The sequence below is a fragment of the Halichoerus grypus genome, chromosome 1, assembly GCF_964656455.1.
Source record: "Halichoerus grypus chromosome 1, mHalGry1.hap1.1, whole genome shotgun sequence".
Classification (NCBI taxonomy): Eukaryota; Metazoa; Chordata; class Mammalia; order Carnivora; family Phocidae; genus Halichoerus; species Halichoerus grypus.
Genome location: NC_135712.1, coordinates 174438620 through 174466053, shown reverse-complemented (window position 1 = coordinate 174466053; position 27434 = coordinate 174438620). Strand labels below are relative to the sequence as shown.

Here is a 27434-nt window from a genome sequence, read left to right as displayed (position 1 = left end):
AAAAATCAGAGTAAAGAAAGTAAAGAAAGTGAGTCTGAAGATAATAATGTGCCAAATTCTTCTACTTAAAAATATTCCATTGATTCAAAGAGATGCCATGGCTTAATATCTATTATTAGTCAATTAGTAATTTTAAATGTATGAAAAATATTAGTGAAAATAAATTTAAAAAGAAGTAGGTTGATCAAAAGCTGGTGTAAGCAGGTTATTGGCCATGGTCATATTTTTTCTTTAAGCATTATTTAAGTACCAAAATGTCTCACAAGGGCCAATATTCTACTAATTATACAGTACACAATTTGATTTCATATTTTATAATCCTCAGTGTCACTTATTTTCTAGGTATTTTAGACATATTTTCATATAAAATTTCCTTACTTTTTTATAAATAACAGTACCTCCTAGAATCAAATCCCTAATTCTGTTTCTGGCAACTTTTAAAGAGAACTGGTATCTGAGTCACTATATTGATTTTCTGTTGCTGCAAAATATTACCACAGACTTGGTGGCTTAAAACAACCTGCACTTATCATGTCACAGTTTTTTGTGGGTCAGTATTCTGGGCACAACTCATCTGGGTTCTTGGTTTCAAGATCTCATATGAAAGTGGTACTCAAGGTATCAAGCATGACTAGGTTTTTATCTGAAGACTCAACTGGGAAAGGATCTGCTTTCAAACACTTAAGGTTGGCAGACTCAATTCCTTGAGTATTGTTGGATTGAGGGCCTCATCTGCTAGCAGGTTTTGGCCCAGAGGCTGCCCTCCGTTAGTTGCCACGTGGGCCTCTTCACACAGCTGCTTACTTTAATAAAGTATACGAGTAATCAATAGAGACACTCTTCTGGCAAGATGGAAGTTACAGTCTTATGTAACTGATCATGGATGTGACACTCCATCCACTCTGCTTTGTTTTGTTGATAAGAAGCAAGTCCCTGGGCCCATCCACAATCAAGGGCAGGGAATTACAAAAGGGTGTGACTATGAAGGAAAGGTCATTGGGGATCATCTTAAAGAGTCTTCCCACCATACTTGTTCTATTTCACAACTGGCAGTTTGACAGTTTTGCCAAGTGATTATTACAGAAGTACAACAGAAGAGATAGCATGTGTCACTGAATCTAGGTCTGACCTGGAAATTTAAGGGAAGATAATGCTCATACAGTAGGTGGAAAAGTTTCATTATTAATTATTTGCTGTGGCTGGTACCAAAAATTCTAATGCTTCATTGAGAAGAGTGTGCTTTGAATTCAGTAAATATCACAAAGATACCTTCCTTTAATGTAATGGTGGATATTTGCCCATGAAGCCAGATGTTTATTTTTATGTTAATGCCATATTTGAAGAACACAAATTCATGTTAAAGTAATAATGATAATAATAATGCCCAAATTTGGAACTAGTTGTACTACAGTACCATAATATACTGATTTCACTGGACTATAATGATGACTTTCCTTATGAATATCTGAAAATATGTAATAGTTATTTCAATGGTCCTGGGATATAATTCAAACAGCTAACTGCAAACTACATGAAACTTACAAAGCCTAGGAATTAAGCATATATGTATACAGCAAATCTTATGAAATGATGTATTATTTATTAGAACATTTTCACTCTTGGTATTTTTCACGAGAAGTTCAAATTAGGGAATCACATGAGACTGTAAAGTTAATAGTAATATATAAGATTATGTTGTTTATGTTTATAGAATCAGAAACAACTAGTGCTTGCTTTAGCATTACATTAATATACTTCTGGTATAGATTAGATCAGTAAGTAGCTCTACCAGGAATGGTTTAAAATAATACATATATATATATATATACACACACTTAAAGTATCATCATTGTATTAGAGAAAGTTAGACAGTAAAGAATCATTCCTAAAATTTGTGGAATAATCATTGCTTTTTAGATTTTTATCTAATAAGGAATTTCATATGGCTTGCTAGTTAATAGAGCGAGTCCTATGGGATACAGTACATCAAAACACCTTCTGCTTAAAATTGTTGAATTTAGGAAGCTGATCCATGATTTCCTTTTTAATTTTATATTTATTTGCTATAGGTTTTACACTTAAGGATTCTTATCTCTTCCACAATGAAAACCATTTGTTTAAAAAGAATGTTTTTTAGCATATGTGAAGAGAAAAAGAACAGAAAAGTACAAAACACTTTGGTAACAAGAAAAGCTTTGATTGCACACTTAATCTAAAAGGCAATCAAGAACCCCTAGGGGTTCTCAATGGACATTTTGATAACCACTGCATTAGAATAAAACCACAAAAGTATAAAATTCTGAGCCTTGTTTGATATTGCTAAAGGCCAGTTAAGGTGCTAATATATCCCATCCTGGCATATAGCCAGCTTCTTTAAACAGAACTCATGATAGAAATGAATTAGTGCCTATAAAGCACTTACAACAGACACAATAAATATAATCTGTTAGAAAAGCTATATATAGTATAGTAATTAAAAGCACAGACTGAAGACTGCATTCGTTCAAATCCTTGCTCTGCTGCTCTGTACACTTGAATCACTTAATCTCCGTATTTCACTGTTCTTATTTGAAACACTGAAATATTAATAATGACATCTCATGAAGTTTTATGAGGATTATATAAATTAAGAAAATAGACTTGCATAAATTAGGAACTATGTACTATTTTTTGTCCTTACTATTTTCTAGTTCCTAGAGACGTAATCTTATCAATAAATTTCAGGCCTGTGTTATTTTCATTCATTTAACAAATATCAATTTGATTCATCTGCCAACTTTAAGGCACTGCACCAAATAATAGAAGGAATATAAAAGCGAATAAGCTGATTTTTGTCTTAGAAGTATTTATTATTTAATGTAGAAGATAGATATTTGTATATATGTTAGTAGTATATTGAAGGAAATGGAAGAGATTACAGATACCAAATTCTCAAGAAAAAATAAAAATTAAAATAAAAAGGAGTTATTTCTATGTATTTGTAGAAGAAATCATTTTGAGCCTCACCCAGAAGGGTGTCAGAATTGAACCACAAAGATGGTTGGTGTTCCTGGGAGGGTTACCTATCATTTGAAAAGAGATTTGCAGATGTATGTTTATATATGAAAATGTTTCATACCTTCAGACCTTCTTGTCAATACAAACCCAATTTTCACAGATGGCTTCACAAATTCCACCTACTCTATGAGAATTACTCAGGAGAGAAAATGACCTGTTTCATTTTGCTCATTTTGGGAAACTTTCACAAAGACATCTTTAATTTAGAATGACCAAAATATCGAGTCTTACGGCATGAGCAGCAAAATAAAATCCAAATGCAAGTCATTTAGCCACCCTGCTTTCCACTTAGGTGTTTTTCTTTTTTTTAAATATTTCCTGTGAGTTAGGGTTCTTTCATCTTTTATTTGCAGCATGAAAAGCTAAATTGGTACCTCTTAACTCCTAATTTAGCTTTCTGAGTGGAAAAGACAACCTGAACTTGGCTGTGGCGAGAAGCATTGCTCAGTCTTGCTGGCAGGAGACCTTTTACAGTGTGGAGCCCCTGTTGCACTGGCTAAATGTCTGCCCCACTCAGTAGCCTTTCTGAAGTCATTCAATCTAGTCTTATTATTAAAATAAAGGAGGGGGGGAAAGAGGTATGATAAACTGCGCTTTTCAGTGTGATTTCTCCCCCTTATTCCTGTGCAAATACACATATAAAAGAAATCTTGTCATATATAAAGGTCTTTTTCACATTGCCTAAGAGCAAAAGAAAAAGTTGAGGGGTGAAACCAATCAAGGCAGGTGAAGAGGTAAGGCCAATGTGTCCTCATAAATGCCTCAATGTGAGGTTTACCTACTTTATCCACATAGAATAACTTGAAAAAGCCTTTGTTGTTGTTTTTACAATTCATGGTCTTCCCCATTGATCAGTTTCAATGGTTGATTTCCCCCTAAAGTAAAAGCCTTCCACGCGGAGCTACACAAGCTCAAAAAGCTGCCTAATATATAGTGAAGTACTTCTTTGGTAGCCAATCAGTTCTATCCACACACACAATTGTTTTTTCCTTTTCTACCATGCTTTACATTCCTTTGAGTTGTGGAAGCCAACAGAGATGAAATAATTAAAGTTTGTGTATGTTGTACAAAAATCCTTCTTCATAAAAATAGTATTCACTTGATCTTTTATAGAAGATATAGTATGTTATATACACAGTTATGGGCCATGGTGTCAGGCTATAAAGGTTTCATTTCCTCATATCAAGTCCTCATATTATTCCCCAAGTATAATTTTGTAGTTTCTTTCCTATAGCCCAGCAGCTGCCTGGTTTTACCTTTGGTCCTGTAGTTTTCATGGGGACAGCAGTAGGGAGGGTGGGGTGATCTGAAGATTGGTGGTAGGGATCCAGCATTGCTCCTGCTCGGAATTGGTTGCATAATTTGGGAGGCCAAGGTAGAAATGAAAATGCAGGGTCCCTTGTTCATAAGTTATTGTATGGAGTCCTTATAAGTATGGGTCACTGTGCAGTTGCTGTATCAGTCCCTGGCCACCTAGATAACAAAGATCCAGTGTGTGGCTGTTCTTTGGAACACAAAATCTGCACAGTTGGTTAGGGCAATCTATCTCTGACCCCATGAGGTTCCTGAGGCCTCTTATGATGACCCTTACCTTAGTACTTCCAGCTATTTCCCAAATAGGAGCCCCACACCGTACGACTCCCTTGAGAGGACAACATGTATCTCTGTTGGATCCCACTGCCACCAACCTTCCTTCCTCTTCTTCCTCATCTTCCTTTACAAGTGCTCATTTATCCACAATCAGCCTACTCCCCATGCCACATATACACGTGCCAAAGTCCTAATAACAACCCAATAATCCAAGGAGAATAATCCAGCAACAATCAAGAACAACTGAAAAATATTATCCCCCACCTCGAGGGTAGGAAGGAGTCAGTCTTCATGAACTCAGTAGCTGGTATGTACTTTCAGAACTGGAGGGCAGTTTTCTTCATGTTTATCTTTCTCTTCTTCCCCAGAAAGGACTGAAGACTTCTATAAGACACCACTTCTTACAAACTACCTCCCCCAAAATAAGATTTTGTACCAAAAATATTGATGGTTCTTATATTCTGCTTATGGGATTAGCAAGAATTTTATTCCTTTAGAATTTCCAGGAGTTGATAATAACATTTTGAAAGTTTACAGTTTGATAATATTAGAAAAAAATTCAAAGATTTCAGGATATACAGAATTAGCCATTCCATTGTACATTTGGTTTTTCTGTGATCTCTTAGGACTAGATTTTGGTTAAAAAAAAAAAAAAATCAGTTGAGGTTTTTAAGAATCTTTTTTTTTTCATTTTTTCAAAGATTTTATTAATATATTTGAGAGAAAGATCATAAGAGAGAGCAGAGAGCACAAGGTGGGAGGGGGGACAGAGGGGCAGTGGGAGAGGGAGAAGCAGACTCCCCACTGAGCACGGAGCCTGAGATCAGGACCTGAGCCAAAGGCAGATGCTTAACCAACTGAGCCACCCAGGCACCCCTTAAAATGCTTTCTATTTCAATGAAACTAAAAATGAAAAATGAGAAATGGCTGTACCTTATAAGAGTAAAAATTAATATTTTTACTGGAAAGTACTGGAAAGTACCCAATATAAATATTGATCATAAATTCAATTAAAATTCTTAATTTAAATTTAGAAGAGGAGAATATTCAGTTATCTCCTGGAGAATGGTAGGCTTCCTCCCAAACTTCTGTAGAAAAATATGATGTGAAATTGTTACCAATGCTTTTCTATTAGGTATCTCAATTCAGTTTTCTTTTATGGGCCAAATTCCCTGGCATTTAGGGATAGGTTAATTTTAGTTTTGGGTTCTTTTTCTGTGCACATGTGTGATTGCATATCAGTCTAGAATAGGCTTGAGTTACTTCATTCAATTGGTATCACAAATCTGGCAGGACATCTTTGGCATGCAGGGATCTGTAGGTGATGTAGGAAGAGGCTGGAAAAGGTATTTGCAGTAAAAGGCAAGACTCAGCATGGGTTGACTGCCATGTAACCTGGTGTAGCTAAAGTTGATATATTATACCAGAATTTATCATACCCATCTTAGGATTTTACAACAGCCTTGTGACCCAAGTATATGATTTTTGATGACTTAAATAACAAAATGCAGCCAAATCACTGTCTCCTGTGAACTCTTTTGCCCCTCCCCTAACACACACACACACACACACACACTCACTCACTCTCACACAACCTCATTTCTAAACATCCTTCTCTGCAGTTATCACTGTCCACCTTATTTTGTAGAAAAGATGTAGAGGCATCATCACATTTGCTAACCTCTAACTCCTTTGGGTTTGTCCAGTTTATTTCAGTATCCTTGAAAGTGCCTACCACGTTGACTTGCACATTCTGAGCACACTTAGCAAGTATCTGTTTAATGAATGGATATATAAAATAATCTAAGTAACAGTTTTTGACTTTTGGAGCCAGGAAATTCAGATTATCTATACCTGAACTGGTGATATATTGTCTTCTCCAACTTAACTCCACATCAGTTAGCTGTGATTACCAACATTTTGTACTGACTGCAATGAGAATCCCTTGGTGGCAAATATGAACTCAATGGGAAAGAATTCTGTGATTGAGTATTAATGTCTACTAAGCTAACAGAACAGAGAGGGCTACCACCTTTGCTGTAAAATAACCCCCAAGATGTGTTCTACCCCCTCATTCTACAGATAAAACTAGGCTTCAGAGTGTTAACATATTTTATGTCACACAATCAGTGGCAAAATTATAATACAAACTCAGACCCTCAAACTCTTCACTATATTATATGTCTCTTCTCACACTCTGTTCACTACATCTCTTTCACTGAGACTATCTTACTTTTACTATTATAGGTAATTTTATCCTTAGTGGATTACAAACAGCCTCTAGGAATACACACAGGTCAGTTGTTAGGTTATGAACATTAAATTAAATAAAAAGTTAGAAATGCTAATATAGTACCTAGCATATGGTGAACAATCAGTGCATATTCTTGAATATTGTTTCTTTAATGTTACTCTTCTTCTGGTTGCTATATTTATAAAGTTACCTTCCTCTCTGGGCCTCCATTTTTTCATGAACTCTATGATTCACTTTACAAATAATGTGATTTTCCAGTGCAGTTTCATCTGTTACATAAAATACAACAAGCTTATGGTTAGTTCTCTATTTGCTCAAACTTAGTTATATATGAAGGAATCAACCCTGTAAACCTCAGATTTAAGTCATCATTCAGTCTTCCCACTGCACTCATTTTAAAAAGTCAAAGTATAATTAATATTCAATAAAATACAGTGATCTTGAGTGTTCAGTTCAATGAGTTTTAATAATTGTACTCACCATGAAACCACCACTTAAAACAAGATATAAAACATTTCTATCGCCCCAGGGAATTTCTCATGTCTTTTCTCAATTAAAAAAAAAAAACAAAAAAACGGAATGCCTCAAAAACCTGTGTCATCCTTCTGTAGGCTCTATGATAATTTTCTCTGTATCGGGCCAATTTTACTTCATTCTGTCAATGTGGGCACTGACCACTGCATTTCTTATTACCTCCCCTATTCCCTCAGATCCAGCAGAAATTATTAAAAAAGAGAAAAGAACAATTCATCCAGAAATCCTCTTGAGCCAATTTAAGATCAGCAAACTCTTGGTGAGCATGACCCCCTAGACTGTTTAAAAGTGGAAATTTCTGTCTTATAAGATGTCTTTATAACGTTATTGATATTTTAGAGGGAGAAGACAGGAAATCTCCTAGAGGAGTGGTGGTACCCAAACAGAACATCATGGAGTTGTAGTCATTACATTTCTGTCTCATTCTCAGCTCTATGGAGTTAGAGATTTGGTTTTCTTAGCACAGAAACATTAGAGTTGATCATGTCTTTATGGATAAACACTTGCTAAGCAAATTCATAAGATATTTATATATAAATATAAAAATAATAGTTTATATTAATATATTGTACCAATATATTAATAATATATTATTATAATGGATTGTTTTATTTTTCATTTAGTACAGTATTTACATCCATTATCCAAGATACTCTATACTAGTCTTTCTCAACTTGTATTTCATTATCACTCTCCTATTTCCACAAAGATGCCCTTTTAGTGATCTACCCATGAAGGTTTAATACCATATATGCTGTATATCTGTTTATATAATATATGTGTTCTTGTGCTTTATACATAAAAAGTAACAGTTTACACCCTGAAGCCAATTTTTACTTCTTTGGGGATTGATATTGACCCCATTAAGAATGTATGCCCTATTCCTTTTTTCTTGCTACCTGGCATTATGGATTATTGTATTAATCATGGCTTCTTATTTTCTGTATCTCTGATACTTTGCCATCTTGAGTGTTGCTGGACGTGGAGAGACTGCCAAGGCTAGCCAATTCCTACAGATATTAAAGGACTCACCTTTTTTTTTTTATTATTATGTTATGTTAATCACCATACATTACATCATTAGTTTTTGATGTAGCGTTCCATGATTCATTGTTTGCATATAACACCCAGTGCTCCATGCCGAACGTGCCCTCTTTAATACCCATCACCACGCTAAGCCATCCTCCCAACCCCCTCCCCTCCAGAACCTAAGCCATCCTCCCAACCCCCTCCCCTCCAGAACCCTCAGTTTGTTTCTCAGAGTCCATAGTCTCTCATGGTTCGTCTCCCCCTCCGATTCCCCCCCCTTCATTTTTAAAGGACTCACCTTTGAGTGGTCTTTCATGTGCAGACTAACCAATCCAGACCCCATAATTCCAACCACTCCTATATTGGGTCTTACACTTTGGCCCTATTCCCCTGCCTGGATGGCTCCAGAGCCAAGTACCAAACAATTAGGGATAGCCCCTACACTCCAGAGGCTGATGAAATTATAGAAACTAGTCCATCCTAAGACTTCTTAACCGGCCTTGCCTGTTCCTTCACTCTTACCTACATTTCCCTCTGCCTCCTGACTGGCCCCAATACTCCCTTGTGTGGCCTTGCATGATGTGGCATCTCCCCTCCTCTTGGGAACTGTCTTTTCAGTGGCAGCCATCTCCCAATCAATTGTCCTCATTATACCTAAATAATAATAAAACCCACATTTTAAAACAATTATGTATCAGGAAGTTGGTTGGTCAGCATGAAATATGGATAGTCTTTTTTTTAAGGATATAAAAGTTTATTGAATACACCACAAGGGAGGGGCGGGCGGGGCAGCAGAGGTGAGGCTGTCTGCTGAAATGCCTTGAGAGTTACTTGTTAGAGTTACAGTGAAGCCTTATAAATTCTCCCTGTCCCTTACAAAGTACCATCCTTATTGTTCTCTGTGCTGGTGGGGAGTACTGCAAAGTGATAAATGTATGATCTTAGCAGTCAGACTCTTGGGTTCAGACCTTACCTTTGCTACTTCTTAGCTATGTGATTATGAACTTCATGGATTAGCTATGCGTACTAAACTGTATGTGTAATGTACTGCAAAGGTTAGGAATCCCCAAGACCATCTTCACTTCTGATACTATCTGCAAGTTCTCAAGATCCCAAGATCACCCTCAAGCTTGATCATTCCCTTGAAGGATTCACAGAACACAAAGCCCTCATATTCCCTGTTATGGTTTATCACAACGAAAGGATACAGATTCAAATAAGCCAAGGGCAGAGACACATAGAGCAGAGCCCAGGAAAGGCCCAGATGCAGGGCTTCCAGTTGTACCTCCTAGCAGATGTGCAGACACTGCTTACTTCTCCCAGGGAAGACGTACGGCAATATGCAGGGAAGCTCACTTGAGTCCTGATGTTAGGTTTTTTTGATGCTCAATCATGTAGATTTGGTTGATTTGCCCATGTGGTTTACCTTAGTCCCAAGCCACTTCAGAGGTCAAGCTGATACCACAAAGCCCAAGCTTCCCCTTACCTTTCACACACTGCACCATAAACCACATTGTTACTGTAGACTGTGCAGTGTAGCCCAAAGCACCCACCATGGATCACGTTGTGGACACTGACTATCTGGCATGGCCCAAGGCCCCAGGTAAATAGACACTCTTATCACATACATTATCACGACATTCCAAGGAATACAGATTATATCCTTGGGCAAAGAACAAACATTCCTTTGGGCAAGTTTAATTTTTTCCTAAATAAGCGCTTAAGACTAGTTGCCACACCCATTAAATGCATAATCAGCATTAGTATTGTTACTGTCTTAGTTGTCATGCTAAAATCTCTCCTGCCTGAAGTGTACTATAAAAACACTGCCGAATTCTTACCTTTTTGCTTTTCTTGTCTGGGTCTGTGCAGACATTTTTATGTTGTTAATGGACTCTTTATTCGTGCATGGTAACATGTACCTGATTAAGACTTAACAACCTTTGGTTAGACGTACTGTAGTTCTGCCTTCTTAGTTTACCCCTTAAGGAACCCTAGGTATTCCCAGACCTTTTCAGGTACATATTTATAGACAACCCCTGGGGCTATTTTGACAGATAGTTTATCTCATTCATTATATATTGAATCTTACTATTCTCACCTTCAGCATAATCTTATTTCTACATTATTAGAGGACACATCACTGTAACTTTCTATATTCTACATAAGAACCTGTACCCACTGTTCAGCAGCCAAATAAGTTTTTGTGTGTTGTTTTTTTATTTTTTTAAATGAGGCATTATTAAAGGCTTGCACAAAATTCAGGGGCAAGTAATTCCTTTTTTCCCAGCCTAGAAAGGTGCTCTCTTTGTTATAAAGCAAAAAGACACATGAAAGGTTACATTCTTATTGCCCCATCTCATTATTGTTGATGCAAAACTCCAAATTGATTTGCTTGTAGTTATGGAAATATCTCCTTTAACCTTGGTGACACAATCTGAAAAAATTTGTTTTAGCAATGGGCTTTGCTTAACAGCTTTTGGCATTTGGTCCGGCTGAACAGTCATCCAGAGAGCTTGTATCTTCTTTCTTTCTTTAGTATAGTGATCGCTGCAGAAATATTACATGGAATATGGTGCAGAAAACCTTTATTACGGTGGCTGGTATAGAGGCAGTATGCTCTGATTAGCAGTAGGGGCTCTCTAGGTATTTAAATCTACCCTGGAACCTGGCTCTTGATGACCTCAGACAAATAGCTTAACTGCTCTGCTCAAAAGGGGTGGTGGTAATATCACTTTCTTCTTTTTAGATCCAGGAGGAGAAAGGGTTTTTTTGTTTATTTGTTTTGTTTTCTGCTGTATGCTCTGCTTCTAAAAGTGACTAGCACAGAGGAAGGAATGAACAAAGTGTTGTGATGAAGATAAACTGACATCAGGCATGTAAAGCCCTTAGACTAGAACCTGGCACATAGTAAGCTCAAAGGAAATACTCATTTGAAAAAAATACACTTGTTGCAGGATTTCTTTTTCTTTAGTGCCTGCGGTTCTTGGTCATGCCACTCCAAAGAATGAAGAGGTAGACTAAACAAAGAGTAGTGGGCAGCAGAGCAAAGTTTTTGAGAAATAGTAAAACAAAGCCTATTGAGCAATAGTACAAAGCTCCTGAAGAGGGAGGGGGCCCAAGAGGGTTGCCAGCAGAGTTTCTAAGTCTAGGAGTTTTTATGGGCTTGTTGGTGAGCTGTTTTAGTTTGATTAGCCCTCCATGCACCTGTCACCCAATCAGGTTTTTGTCCACACACTCATCTACCTATCAGGTAGTTGTTCTGTGGGAAAGGGTGGAGAGATCCTTCCAGGGTGCTGTAAAATCCTTTGAAGGGTGGTTTCTGTTAGGGCAGTCCCCTTGTCTCTGCCAGCCTTTCTTCCAACTATCCTTCATTACAATGAAAATAGAAACAGATTAAACCCTTTTTATTCAATGAAGTGTGTGGTGATGGGTTTATAGGAAATTCATTAATTAAATTAGACTCCTAATTGTATTGTCCATTTTTTTATTCACCAAATATATATTCAATTATCACATGCACATGCACATGCACTATTGGAGGTCCTGGGAACTCAGAGTTTAACAAAAACAGTGAAATAAAGGACACTGATGAAACTTTCTGCCCACCCTAGGACAGTTCCCCCATGTCTGTCAGTGACCAATAGCTGAGGAAAAAGAAACCTGCAGGCCAGTGATGAAAACAGAGCTTTTAGACCATTAACTTTATTATTAATCTTTTGCCGTTTTTGTATCTGTCAGAGTCTCTAAAACTCTTGAGCTACAAAAGCATTTTCTCTGAGACAAGAGATTATTCAGAGGCTCCCCTCTTCATTTCCCATTTCTGCCTTAGAGAATTTCTCAACCAGTTGTTTCAGGTTATAGACATAATTGGCTATTAGTCATTTTGGTGTCATTGTTCATTGACACACATCTCCGCATCATCTCTCAGCCAGGCTTCCAGTTTCTGATTAATCTTTGTCCAGTCATTGAGGATATTGAAGCAGCTCCTGGTTAATTAGACCATTTTGTCTCTAACCTCATACATTTTCTGAATGTAACAGTGATAGAGGTATCAGCAGTTCCAAGCACGGCCCTGAAACCTTGTTAATCAGCTCCTGTGATTTGCTGGGGTACCATTGTTTCAATTGTTAAAGCCAAATTGTTGTGAGAGGTTATATGTATATGGACATCTTTATCTCCAAGTCAATTACACACACATTTAATGAAACCTAAGGAGTTCATAAAGTAAAAATAAATACATAAATAAATAAATAGCATCAACAACATTTAATGATGTAAATCCAGCATGCTTGTGTGCACGCGTGCACACACACACACACAATGCGATAAAACAGTGAAATACATACTTATATGGAGAGAAAGAGCATGGGCTTCTTACTACCAGCTCCGTGAAGATGGCCAAGTTTTAGCTCTCTGAATGTCATTCTCCTTATCTGTCAAATAGTAATAATATTAATACCTACAGGGTTCTTGTAAGGATTAAAACACACTAAATAATATTTTATAAGATTTTCAGTCTGCTCAATAATGTGTGCTAATTACATGATAGTTATTATTCTAGGAAACCACCCCATTCTCCCAACTCATAAAAGAAAGCAATTAACATTTTATAATAATTTTTATTAAAAAGTGATGCTCCAGTTTTATAAGGATTGCAGAAAATCACAGTAGAAGTCAAAGACAGACAAGTTTTACTATTTCAGCTGGGTTTCTCAAGATGTGTAGTCCAGTTGTACTAGAGTTTAGGACAGAATTCCAAGAAATACTGGAAGGCAGGAAAAGAAATGAACTTCATTTTATGAACTACTTGAGGCTTGTCTTCTCCAGCATTTCCAAAGAACTGTACATAAGAAGACAAAAAACCAAAACAAACAAAATAAATTGATGAGGTGCTACCAAAAACCAACAAAAATCTACCTTCAAAGAAGTTGGAAAAACACTGAATATTAAATTGCCCCTTGAAGAATCACAGTTCTTATTTTAGTGTTGAAGGGTCGGAGAAATTTGGAATAGCTCTAATGAAAAGAATAAAGGGACAGCCTTAAATCCTTTTATTTGGCTTATTATTTAGGTTTTTTTTTTTTTTTCCCCAAATGTTCCACATAACCTGTGTTACCACACAAAACATCTTTCAACAAAATGCCAAGGTTAAATGTTGTGGGTTGAATAGTGTCCTCCACAAAATTCATGTCCCCCCCCAGAAATTAAGAATGGGATCTTATTTGGAAATAAGGTCTTTGCAAATGTAATTAGTTAACAGCCATTGACATGAAATCATCCTGATTCTGATTGGGTTCTGAATCCAATGACTGGTGTCTTTATGAGAAGAGAGGAGGATACTCAGAGATCCAGAAGTGATGTGATATGAAGATAGATACAGACTGGAGTGATGCAGACCCAAGACCACCAGGGACTGCTGACAACCTCCAGAAGCCAGGATAGAGGTACAGGATGGTTTCTCCCTCAGAGCCTCCAGAACAAATCAATCTTGATGACACTTTCATTTTAGACTCTAAGCCTTTTGAACTGTAAGAGAATAAATTTATTCGTTTGTGCCTCTAAGTTGGTGGGAATTTGTTATGGCAGTCCTAGGAAACTAATAAATAAAACATATATGTGGTACTCCAAAAACGGCAATTTGAAATTTGAAAAATGTCATTAACTGTATCTTGATAAGAGCTTTCTTCTCTTTTCTGCCCATTTGTTTAGGTTCCATTTTTTTGGTCATTGCAGGGGCAGAGGGAGAAATTGTACATGCTACTGATAAGCAGTATGTCCAGTGCTAAGTAGTCTGATTAAGAGCTAACTCATGGCTTAAAAATGAACTCTCCACTATTATCACTTGCACTCTTGTCAGCAAAAGCACTTGGCACTTGTGAATTATTAGTGTTTGTGAAAAGTTTATAAAATAGCTTCTTCCATGCTAGCACCAAGAGAAACAAATAAAATAAATAATAAAATAAGTAATAGCCAATATATGATAGCAATGTTTGCTAAATTTAAATTAGTCTCTCTGGTTAGCTTTGGAATCAGCATGGAAAATTAAGATGAATGTCTACAATTTCAAAGATCAAGAGCTGAATAGAATTTTGTTTTCTTTTCTTTGTCTAGAAAAACAAACCACACATACTTTTAATTCAGCCATTCAGAGAGCTGCATCCACTCAGCTCTGTTTGAACTGAGTCTCAGAGTCTATGTCACACTTGATGGTGGGCTACCTGTGATTTCTCCAAAGCCCCAGAAGGAACAGCCAAGGTCATGGCTTCTGTAGAAGCCAGAGGCACTTAGACCCTTTGAGCTCTGATAGGAAAATAAAGAAAAAAGTAGTTTTGCCCCAAGTCTAGTTCCTTCTTATCTGGAGAGCACTTCCTATCAGGATTCTGTTAAGCTCCTTGAATGCAAGCCTGACCGCAACTGCTTCTTTTGCATGCAGAATTTGGACATGTTTTTCAATTGAAAATGTGATCACAAGCTTAAGTCACATTTATGGCTTCCCAAAGCCCTCAAGATGAGTTCCTCATTCTTTAAGGTAGCTAAAAGTGACTTCTTGATGTCTCTTTGGATATCTATCTTTCTAGCCCCATCTCTTGTCAACTTCCTTAACAAGGATTATTCCATCTTCAAATACTTCTTGGTTTCTCTCAACCCAAGGCATTTGCATTTACTTACCTTATCCTCTTTCTAAAGAATCTCTCCATCCTAATTCCTGTAGTTTGGGGTTTTTAAATTGTGGTTTCTGATGTTAGACTGACTAGTTTTAACCTGTGTAAACTGCGGGAGGATTAGCATTTTCCTCATAGAGTTTGTGGCAAGCCTTAGATAATAAATGCCAAATTAGTACATGTAACAGCTAGTAAATTGTCAAAAACGTCATCATAACTGTTAATTATCTTTCAAATCCCAGTTGGGATAAAATTTGCACTTAAAAACATTTCCTGATTTCACAGGATTCAATTAGATGCAAGTTAACAATAATTATCAGAACACCCCAAATATTAATACTTTTAGATCCATCAATTCTAATTCTAGAAAATTATGCTAAGAAAATAATAATAAATACAGTATAGGAAAGGCATTTATTATTGCATTTATTTATTTTTTTAATGATAAAAAAACAAAACATAGACAAATGTCTGTATTTTATTTAGATATATTAGTCACATGATGGATTATTATGAAACTTTCAAAATGTATAGTTCCATTAAAACTAAAAGTTCACAAGTGCTCATTATTAATAGGGAAATTGCTTATGTTATATTTTTAAGTGGGTAATGGTAGAGATTAACAATTGACAGCATAGGGTGCCTGGGTGGCTCAGTTGGTTAAGTGACTGCCTTCAGCTCAGGTCATGATTCCAGGGTCCTGGGATCGAGTCCCACATCGGGCTCCCCCTGCTCTGCGGGGAGCCTGCTTCTCCCGCTGCCTCTGCCTGCCACTCCCCCTGCTTGTGCTCTCTCTCTCTCTCTCTCTCTCTCTGTCAAATAAATAAATAAAATCTTTAAAAAAAAAACAAAACAATTGACAGCATAGTACAGAAAAAGATTCATGAATTATAGGTACCAGTATCCAAAATTGGGTATTTTTTTTTCTTTACCTTTCTGAGACTTGCAAATATTCCATAATAAGCATCTATTATTTATATAATGGCATAAAATAATAACCTTAAACTTAAAAAAATGCTGATTGAGTAAATAAAACTGTTTCCTACATGCCCATAGCAGTCCATGTCCATAAGATGTGTCATGTGTTTCTCTTGTCTAACTTTTCCCCTCTGGAGAAGTACATGGAAACAGGTTGATAAAGAATGTGAAGGGAGAACATGAATAGGAAGGTGGAGAAGGAAAAGCTTGATGTTTCACAAAGATCCTCATCTTTGTGAAATATTTACAAAGTCAGTGTAGCATCACTGGAGAGACTGTTTATGTTCAAATATTCAAGTGAGGAAAAACAGGAACGAAATTTAGAACTGTCTGAACCTTGAAAGAGTCAACAGAAAATGTCAAAGGCTTCTCTCACACAGGAAACCGACCAGTTTCCCATTCATAAAAGAAAAGAAAAAAATCTTTTGTTGCTTACGAGTCTGGAAAAAAAAAAAATTCGAGCTTATGTTTGTCATCTTTGTAAACTATCCTTGTCATTTAATCTTTATATTGGGAGGAAGACAATATAGCATAATGAATCAGGGGATGCTATTTCATTTTCTTATTTCATATTCGAGTTTAGTCTAGTGTAATTATGGTGTTTATGAAGTTTAAACTGATGTAGCAAGAGAGAAATAGAACAACTGCTGATCTACTCTAAGGAGCATTTCTTCATAAGAAAGATCACATTGGCAAGTAGAGGAAATGCATGAAAGATTTTTATCAACCAATAATTTAAATTTATAAGAAACTTTCATTGTGGTAAATTGGAAAACATATAAATCTATTTCTAAATAAGTTTTAAACTAAAATGAGGAAACCTTAGCAAAAATATTTCACAGAGGGAAATAGAAGCAAAACAAAAACAAAAACCAAACCCCAATCTGTGAGAAAAGAGCTGAGAAAGAACCAGGAAATTATAAATGAGCAGATCTGCCCTTGGCTGTAAGCAAGATCTCTGAGACAGTAATAAGGAATGAGGTTACCAAACATCCGGAGAGATATGAGCTGATAAAACTTAATCAGGCTAGTTTCACAAAGGGCAAATCTTTTCTGACAAATTTGGTGGCATTTTTGCATGGCAGAGAGGGCAGGAGAAGTATGTGCCTGGAATGAGAAATGGAATTCAACTTGAGAAAGTAGCAAGGCATAGATGACATACATGGGAATGAGGTACAGTCTCAGCTTTCCAAGGAGGCCACTTGGGTGACATTTCACCCCAAACCTATAGATTTCTTTAAGATATGCATGTTGGCAATAAGCATGAAATAAGAATGATGGATCAGCATGCTTACATGTCATACTCTGTTACCAAAATTATGTCAGTTATCATCAAGGAATGTCCATTTGAGGTATGTGTCTACCTTGGCTATTCACAGATTTTAGAGTGCCTTTCTCAGTTATTTATTTCTCTTTTTTTCCAAATGTTCTCCTTTTAGTTTTTTATTGGTATACACATGGAATCAATGCCATTTCAGGCAGACACACTCTTATCTCAGAGGGTAACCAATGGGGCCACTGTAATATCTCAATGATATCACTTGGTTTTGTGGGGCTTTCTAACATCTTCACTGTGGGACATCTGAGGAAAGTGCTTTTAGGTGCTTTGTATACTTGACAGCATGCTGTTACTTTTCAGAGGTTAAGGTTGAAATGCTCTAAATTAGGGAAGTAATAGTGTCAAAGACCCAGAAGTTCAAAAGAGAGAATCTGAGTTTACCTCTCAGTTGGTCCCTTAGCATCAGCCTACAAATAAGCTTGTCTCTTTAGTCCTGAAAATACAAATAATCAAAACTGAAACACACATATACAAACAGTTTCTCTAGGCCCCACTCATTTCTCTCTCTCTCTTTGCCACCTGGCTTCTATGTTGTTTCTATCCCATGCCATAGTTTTCTTTCAGTCTTCAGTTTACCTTAAACTTGGTTTTGTGTCTTGACTTGGTTTTGTGTCTTGACTTGGTAATGAAATTTTGTGTCTTTTTTTTTTTTAAAGATTTTATTTATTTGCGAGAGAGAGAATGAGAGAAAGAGAGCATGAGAGGGAAGAGGGTCAGAGGGAGAAGCAGACTCCCTGCTGAGCAGGGAGCCTGATGTGGGACTCGATCCCGGGACTCCAGGATCATACCTGAGCTGAAGGCAGTCGCTTAACCAACTGAACCACCCAGGCACCCGAAATTTTGTGTCTTGACTTGGTAATGAAATTTCTCCTAAAGAAACGAAAGATTTTCTGATTACCAAGTAAGGTTTTGTTGTTATTTTTCACTGCTCTCTAACACATAACAACCATAATTATGTCTTTTATTAAAAACTCTCCTTTCTTGGCCTCCTGTATGATGGATGGGATCAGCAGAATAATGGCCCCAAAGTGGTCCATGTCCTAATCCCTGGAACATGTGAATATGCTAGGTTACATGGCAAAGGGAAATTAAAGTTGCAGATGGAATAAAGGTTTCTGATCAGCTGATTTATTTATTTATTTTTAAAGATTTTATTTATTTATTTGACAGAGAGAGAGATAGTGAGAGCAGGAACATAAGCAGGGGGAGTGGGAGAGGGAGAAGCAGGCTTCCCACCAAGCAGGGAGCCTAATGTGGGGCTGGATCCCAGGACCCTGGGATAATGACCTGAGCCAAAGGCAGATGCCTAACCATCTGAGCCACCCAGACACCCCTAATCAGCTGATTTAAAAGGAAGTTTATCCTGGATTATCTGGTTGAGTCCAGTGTCATCACAAGGGTCCTTAGTAGTAGAAGAAGGAGGCAGAAGAGAATCAGAGGGAAATGTGAGTATGGAGGAATAGTTAGAGTAATTTGAAGTAAAAGGACTCAATGTACTATTGTTGGTTTTGAAGATGGAGAAAGGAGTCCACAAGCTAAGGAATTCAGGCAGCCTCTAGAAGCTAGAAAAGGCAAGGAAACACATTCTCAAGGAAACACATTCTATGCTGGAGCCTCTCAAGAAGGAGATGCAACTCTACCAACACCTTGATTTTAGCTCAGTGAGACCCATTCTGGAATTCTGATCTACAGAACTGTAAGATAATAAATTTGTGTAGTTTTATGCTAACAAGTTTGAGATACTTTGTTATGATAGCAATCGATAACTATATAATGATTCAGGTAAAATAATCTCAATTTCTCATATAGACCTTCTTAGAATTTTTTGGCTCTTTTCTCTCTTTTGTCAATTCTAAAGATGTTGATGATCCCTGGTTTTCATCTTCAGTTGTCCTTTTACTCAATTCCATGTTGGTACTTAACTTTACAGAGCAGTGCCCTTCAACTCTGCCTTTCTCCCCAGCCAACTCCTGCTTATAGCTAGCTACTGGTTCTACAACTATGAGTCCCCCTGGCAGCTCAAATTTAATGTGTTTTAATGATATTTTCAAAATAGCAAAATAATGAATCTTAAATGAATATAAATGTGATAGCTTTTGTTTAACAAACTAATGTGGGAACCAGTAAAGTGTTGCAACTTGTTCAAAGTAGAATTCAAAGAACCATGTGTGCATAGGCAGTAAGAAATGATAAAATGGATTTATAAATGGATGCAAAATGGTTTTATCATGGCTAAATTTCATGGTATGCCAGTTATATCTCATGGAAGATGATACAAAAACAAAACAAAACAAAACAAAAACCTGGTTTAGCCACAAGGGAAAAAGAGAAAGAAGTATTTCATTGTATTGGGCACAATTCATTTGCATTTCAATGGTTAAGAATCATTTGCATTCTTAACCGTTTTCTCTTCCTTACATTGTTGTAAAATAGATAAAAGACATTGAAAGGCAGAGTTAACCCCCAAAAATGCACTGGACAAGATACCCAGTAATCTTCTTGTGTCCATTTTGAAATCTTTCACAAATATTTACTATGATAATGGCCTCTAACATCTCTCTGCTCTGTCATGTTTTCATTCTCCTGATGCTCGTTTTATACATTGTCATCTCCTATCAAACTTCCCACACTTCCTCTCCCATCATCTGTCTCAGCTGATAATATTTCTTCCTCCTTCCTAAGAAAGTAAGGAAAATATCAGAAGATAATTTTAACATGCTTTCAACCTCACATATATCAGTGTATTTTCTACCTGTCTTTATATACTCTGCCTTCCCTCCGTTACTGTGGAAGAAAACTTTCTTTCTAAAGCCACTCACTACAAAGGAACTGGATCCCTCCTCTGGCACTTCTTCAAGGGCATCACTCCAGATATTGTCTTCCCTCTATTGTGCATCATCTTTTTTATATATATACAGTATTTTCCTTTTTCTTTAAGGTTTTATTTATTTATTTGAGAGAGACAGAAATAGCAACAGAGATAGTGAGAGAGAGCAGGAGCAGGGAGGAGAAGGAGAAGCAGGCTCCCCACTGAGCAGGGAGCCCCATACGGGACTCAATCCCAGGACCCTGGGATGGTGACATGAGCCGAAGACAGATGCTTAACCAACTATGCCACCCAGGTGCCCTATTGTGCATCATCTTGTTCACACTGTACTGAATCATGTCCAGAACATGCGAATGTGTTGTAATTTCTCATCTCAACAAAATGTGCTCTTAACCCTGCATCCTTCTACCCTAATTCTCTGGACCCTTTCATGGAAAAACTCCTTACAATTTTTTTTTTCATATTTATTCTTTCAATTTCCTCTCTTCACATTGCTCCTTGACCACACTCCATTCAGGATCCATACTCCAGTCAACTCTTGCTAAGTGCTCAGTGATCTCTACATTGCTAAATCAAATGGTATATTTTCCCCTCGTCTTATTTGCCCTACTATCCCTACTTGCCAAAGCTGACCACCCCCTGTTCAGATGTACCAAATAAGTGATATCTTCTTTTGTCATATTTTATAAAATAACACCCCATCTTACCCAGAATTCCTCGCTCACTTACTCTTTATTTTTCTCCATTGCACTTAATAGCATCTAATGTACCATGTGTTTACTTGTTGACTTAATTTATGCCTCCCCCAATTAGAATACAAACTCCATTAGAGCAGCAATTTTAGCAGGTTTTTTTCATTGCTATATTTTCCAGACCCAAAGATAGCTTTTGCAAATGGTAATCCCACAAATAAATGCTTGTTCAGTAAATAAATGCTTGTTCAGTAAATAAATGAAAAATGAATTAAACTTGTAGCTGCTTTCTCATCTCCTTTCATCCTCAGTGCCCTCATCTTTCCACTCCTCCTTCTTCCTTTAACAGTTAAGGAAGTCAGCAGATGCGCCTTCTTGCCTTCATCCATCAGCTAGCTCAGAGGAATCTTTAATTCTCTCTTTCCCTCATCTCTCACTTCGAATCAGTTATATCATTCTGTTGATATTGCCTCTAAACACTTCAAAAGAGCTCTCATATTGTTCTCATTCTCTTCATTCCTACTGACAATGCCCCAATTATCTCAGTGTTTTCAAATGTTTGATAAATAATCTCCCTGACTTGTGGTTCTCTTCCCCTATCCTTCCTCCAGTTAATCATAGATCTAAGCATGTCATATACCTGCTTAAAGTTGAAAACACTTCCATGTTTTCTAACACTTAACACATCAAGTTCAAACCTCTGTAATGTCATTTAAAGGCCTTCAAAATATTCTAAATATACCATTCCATTTCTATATTTCATTATTCTCCTACCTTCCAGACTAGTTATATTTATTTTTGAGTGACAGCTATTTTCATATTTTTATTCAAGCTTGTCTTAGAATTTCTTTACTACACCCTTCCCTTTCAAAGGCATTCTCATTCTCATTGTTTTACACAAAGCTCACATAATTCCTCACATAGCTTACAGAAATGCAGGGCCCTTCTAATCTTCCATAACCTCTAGCCAGAATTAATCACTTCCTCTTTGCACTCCCTTAAAAGCATACTTATATTTTTGGTATAATACTTATCCTGTAATATTTGCAGTTAGTTACTTGTTTTCATGTCTGATTCCCTTTCTGGGAATGGGAGTATATGTTGCAGTGACTTAGAGTGTGTGTTCTGGAGTCAGATTGCCCAGATTCAAAATTGGATTCCACCACTCTCTAACTGTTCAATATTGAGCAAGTTACCAAAATTCTCTAAACCTCAATTTCTTTACACTTAAATTGGTAATATTAGAATCTACTTGTTAGAGTTCTTGTAAGGATAAAGTAAGATAATTCATGTACAAGTTCAACTTTATCCCTGACACTTACTACATTCCCCATTTGCCTTTATTTGATTATAAGCTCCTTGAGTGCAATTCATTTATTTATTTTTATTATCAGCACCTGAAGAAGGTTCAGCAAATAATTAGAGCTAATAAAACTTGGTTGAACTAACTTATGTTAGACTTTATTACTGTGTACTGGCAATATCTAAATAAGCAATGATGTAGAATTGTGTTTTGGTTTGGCTTTAAACTGCAGAGATCAACAAAATATAAAAGGTATGGTAACGCACACTTATTACAATGATTTACTTTATGATCTGTGTACCACATCTGATATGTCATATACTTTCCAGGCAGGTTTAAAGCTCAGCCTTCGAATCACTAGGTCCCTATAAATGTCTGACTGGACCAAAATACTGTAGATCTCCATGTACACATCATATACTGAGTGTATACCATTATTTTTTTCTGCTAGAGTGTCTGATATAAAAATAACCAGAATGATTCTATTATGTTCAAAGTGGCTTCTCAATTAAGAACTGTCTTCTCAAATGTCTGTTGCATGAAAAAATATCAAGTATGGCCACTGTCACGTATATGTTAAACTCCTCCTCCTCATTTTTGATGTTTGCTTGAATAAGGACTCACTGATTATCCAGGTTGTAAAATGAATGCCAATTTCAAAGTACGGCTTTATTCTAGTTAAGATTTAAATTTAAGGCTATTTTGAAACTATACCTTTTTTTCCAACTTATTGAGATATAATTGATATACAAGATTGTGTAAGTTTAAGGTTTATGATGTAATGATTTGATATATGTATATATTGTAAAATGATTACGCCATAAAGTTAGTAAGCACATCCATCACTTCACATAGTAACAATATTTTTTCTCTTTGTGTTGAGAATTTTTAAGATCTATTCTCTTAGCAATTTTCAAATATACAATATACTCTTTTTTTTAAGATTTTATTTATTTATTTGAGAGAGAGAGACAGAGATAGCCATAGAGATAGCGAGAAAGAGCATGAGCGGGGAGGAGAGGGAGAAGCAGGCTCCCTGCTGAGCAGGGAACCCAGGACCTGGGATCATGACCTGAGCTGAAGGCAGACGTCCAGCCGACCGAGCCACCCAGGCACCTCTACAATATACTCTTGTTAACTATAGCCACCACGCTATATATTATATCCCCAAAACTTTTTTTATCTTATAACAGGAAGTTGTTCCCTTTGACAACCTTCACCTATTTCCCTGTCCCCCCAGTCCTCCCTACCTCTACCCTGTTCTCCCACCTTTTCTATGAATTCATTCTTTTAAGATTCCACATATAAATGAGATCATACAGCATCTGTCTTTCTCTGTCTGGCTTATTTCACTTAGCATAATGACTTTCAGGTTTATCCATGTTGTTACAAACTACAGTATTTCCTTCTTCTTTATGGCTGAATAATATTCCATTTATGTATATACCACATTTTTTATCCATTCATTCATTGATAGACACTTAGGTTGTTTCCATGTCTTTTCTAGTGTAAATAATGCTGCAGTGAACATGGGAACCTACACTTTTGAACTAATTTAATATATATTAGTAGAATAATTACCATCAAACCATGGTTTGATTATCTTTTCGTTAGAATTTAAAGGCCAATGTTTCTAAAACTCGGTTTCTCCAACCCAGCCCTCACTATTCAGCCACAACAGTGTATCTGTTTACTGGACAGCTAAACCTATGAGCCCCAAAGACTCATGAAAATGAACATCTGCAAGTGTGAATAATATGTATTTTTTAGCTATAAAACCACCTTTCTTTTTTCCTTTATTTTGAAAAACCGAACTTCTGAGCAATCCTTCATGCTTTTTCCCTCTGAACCTGAATTCCTGAGAAGACATAATTGACCATAGTCTAATTTAGGTTAAACAGGCTTAAGAGCATGGTTTGGAAGCTAACGAAGAGGCTTAGAAAGAAAACAAAGCCAGAGAAGACAGAGCCCCTTTTAGTCCTGAAAGTCTGCAGAACTCCAGTGGTTATACTGTAGTATGTGCGACCCTGCACTTTGAGTCAAACCTAGATTTGAGTACTAGCGCTGGAATTTCACCTGCAGTGTGATCTTGAGCAAATCATTTAGGTTGTGTAAGCTTTAGTCAGGACCAGCTACATAATTTACAGGGCATGGTGTAATCTGAAAATGTAGGGTTCTGGAGAGGCAGGCCTGGTGGTGGCGGGAGGAGGCACCAAGTGTTAGCCAAGGCACCAAGCACTCAGTGCTCACCAGACTCATCAGGCTCCACTTACAAAACTCAAATTTATGACTAACAGTATTAAGAGTGTTAAGGCAGTGCTTCAGAACATTAAACCAGAAATGCAGGGCCCTACTAAGAGCTGAGCCCTGTGCAATCACATTGGTTACCTGCCCTGGTTTTAGTTTTCTCTTTGGTAAAACCAAGTGAAGTCATCAAACTTTACTTATTTTTCGTGTTGTTCTATTTTTAGTGAATTGGAAATTTTTTTTTTAAGATTTTATTTATTTATTTATTTATTTATTTATTTATTTATTTGAGAGAAAGAGGTGGAGTACCTGTGCATGAACAGGAGAGAGGGGCAGAGGGAAAGGGAGAGAATCTTATGCAGCCCCATCATGGGGCTCGATCTCATGACCTTGAGACCATGACCTGAGCCAAAATCAAGAGTCAGCACTTAACCAACTGAGCTATCCAAGCGCCCCAAAAATGATTTTAGAAATCGAACTTTTTTAGTAGAAGACATTTAGGGAGTGCCAGGAGCCTGGGTAAGGAACTATATTGGGAGGGATAGGACTGTGAAACAAAGATCCCAGGAACTTTCTATCTGGGTTTGATCCTGGAGATATCTAGTCTTGCCCCTCTGTGAAACCTGAAATTTGCCCAAGTCCAAACAATGAGATTCAAGTAAAACCATGGATAATACATTTTTAAATTCTATGTTCTTTTAGATATGAGGCTTCTCGTGTGCTTGAATTTGCCCCCAATAACTTCTCCTCAAAACAAATGGTTGACTACCCAGGTTATTTGTGCTTTCATAGTTCTAGAGAGAGGAAAAGCAGCACAACAGTGGTTTTGTTCTTTTGTTTATTGTTTTGAATCTGTATTTCTAAAGTCTCTCTGTAAGGAACAGAAATAGTAGAGTTGATGGCACATAGAACCCAGAGGAAGATCTCACTGAAAACTGGACTGAAAGATCAAAAAGCTCAGAGAATAAAGCCACTCTAAATTATTCTTTCTCTCCATCATTCTGCTGCTTGTCTTTCTGTCTCAGTCTGTCTTTATATAGACTAGCATTCTCTAACTCTTCATGAGTTTTATGGAAAATGGATTGCTCTAATATTCCTGAATGCCTCATCTCTATTCAAGTAACAATCAATAACTACCATGTCTTAATATTATTTGCCTGTTACCAGAGAGACAAACATAGCAGCCCAGCAGGTCATATTCACCTTTGGTCCAGTCAACCATGGCCAGAAGGGTAAAGTAAATCAAACAGGACTTTTTGCTATAAAAAAAAAAAATTGACTTTTTGCTATAAAAGATGACATGACTCTTAACATGGGTTAAGAGCTGATTTTCCATGAAAAGTTTTGTGGAACTGTTTACAAATGCCAAAATGTGACTGCCTTAGAGACAATCAAATGTTCTCAATATTCAGGGGGAGGACAATGAACTTTAGACACTGGTAGGTTTAATCCAGTATCAGATCATAGGATATATATTTTTTCATGGAAGATGAAAGAGGAAGAAAACTGGGATGGAAACCTACATTAATTTTCAATAACTGTATGGTTTTCTTTTAATTACCATTTAAAAGTATTTTTCAGTGTACCTTTATTGCAGAGGTCTTACTTTACTGTCAAGTAAAATAATTTTATAGAGTAGCATTATAATTATAGGTGATTTTATAATACTAGGTATTATCAATACAATTATTTAATAATTGTCAACACTCTTCCTAACCCCTAGCACCTTCTTAAAGTAAAAGTACTTGAAAAAGCATTTTGTTTTCTTCGTTTTGATATCATATTGTCACAGTTTTAGCTGTTCTTGTACAGAAAACCAATGTTGTCTTTGCTTTCTGACAGTATAAACAAAGCAACAAAAGTGTACTATTATTTAATCATTCCATTACAGTCTGGAAAAAAAAAAAACCTGAGAATTTACTAAAAGAGATCAATTAGTTAACAAGCTAGCCTTTTCACTGGTATGAACTCAAGCTCTTCAAATATTGATCATAACAAATAGAAATGAATACATAAGATACCAACTGATGATAATTCACTAAGACAAGCTTTTTTGTCTTCCAAAATAAACCAAAGTTTGTTAGAAAATGCCTTGCTCTGTTAGTTATAAATTCTTAATCTACCAAATGAGAATGAAAATGTGTCTCACCAAAGGTACCACGGAGATTTAACTTATTAATTGGTGTATATAAAGGTCCTTTGAAAACCTCCAATCACTCTCCTAAATATAAGGTATTATTAAGTCAAGTTATACCCCAAATTTGGATTATATTAAATTTGAACAGCACTTTTCTTGGAGTGAAGGTAAATAAATGAACATTTCTTGTCTGGCTCTTTTGTGCATGGCACTATGCTAGGTGGTTAATATGCATTATTTCAGGCAGGTTTTTTCTTGGGGGGCAGGAGGGTGGTTGGAAATTTCTACAAAAAGAATAGAAAAGCCATTTATATTCTACCATCAAAAATTAGATTACCACCTCAATTTATTTCTTTTCAGTTTCTTTCCTTCATTTAAAAAGAAAATCTGTTACAGTTGATCTTTGAACAATATGGGTGTTAGGGTTGCCAACTCCCTGTGCACTTGAAAATTCATGTATAACTTTGATTCCCCAAAAACTTAACTGCCAATAGCCTACTGTTGCCCAGAAGACTTACTGATAATATAAACAGTTGATTAACACATATTTTGTCTGTTATATGTGTTATATACAGTGTTCTTATAATAAAGTAAGCTAGGGATAATAAAATGTTATTAGAGCGCCTGGGTGGCTCAGTCGGTTAAGCATCTGTCTTTGGCTCAGGTCTTGATCCTGGAGTCCTGGGATCAAGTCCCACATCCAGCTCCCTGCTTGGCAGGGAGTCTGCTTCTCCCTCTGCCCCTCACCCCACTTGTGCTCTCTCTCTCTTTCTCTCTCTCAA

The 27434-nt window shown here is 36.6% G+C and overlaps 1 protein-coding gene and 1 non-coding gene across 3 annotated transcripts in view; one reads left to right on the top strand and one right to left on the bottom strand.

The window, feature by feature from the left end:
• Nucleotides 1-27434, top strand: part of CNTN6 (contactin 6) — a 292999-nt gene that overhangs the window by 92949 nt on the left and 172616 nt on the right. The window lies entirely within an intron of this gene.
• LOC118527827 (U6 spliceosomal RNA) lies at nucleotides 7470-7575 on the bottom strand. Its single transcript, XR_004913277.2, has one exon. It is a non-coding gene; the product is annotated as a U6 spliceosomal RNA (small nuclear RNA).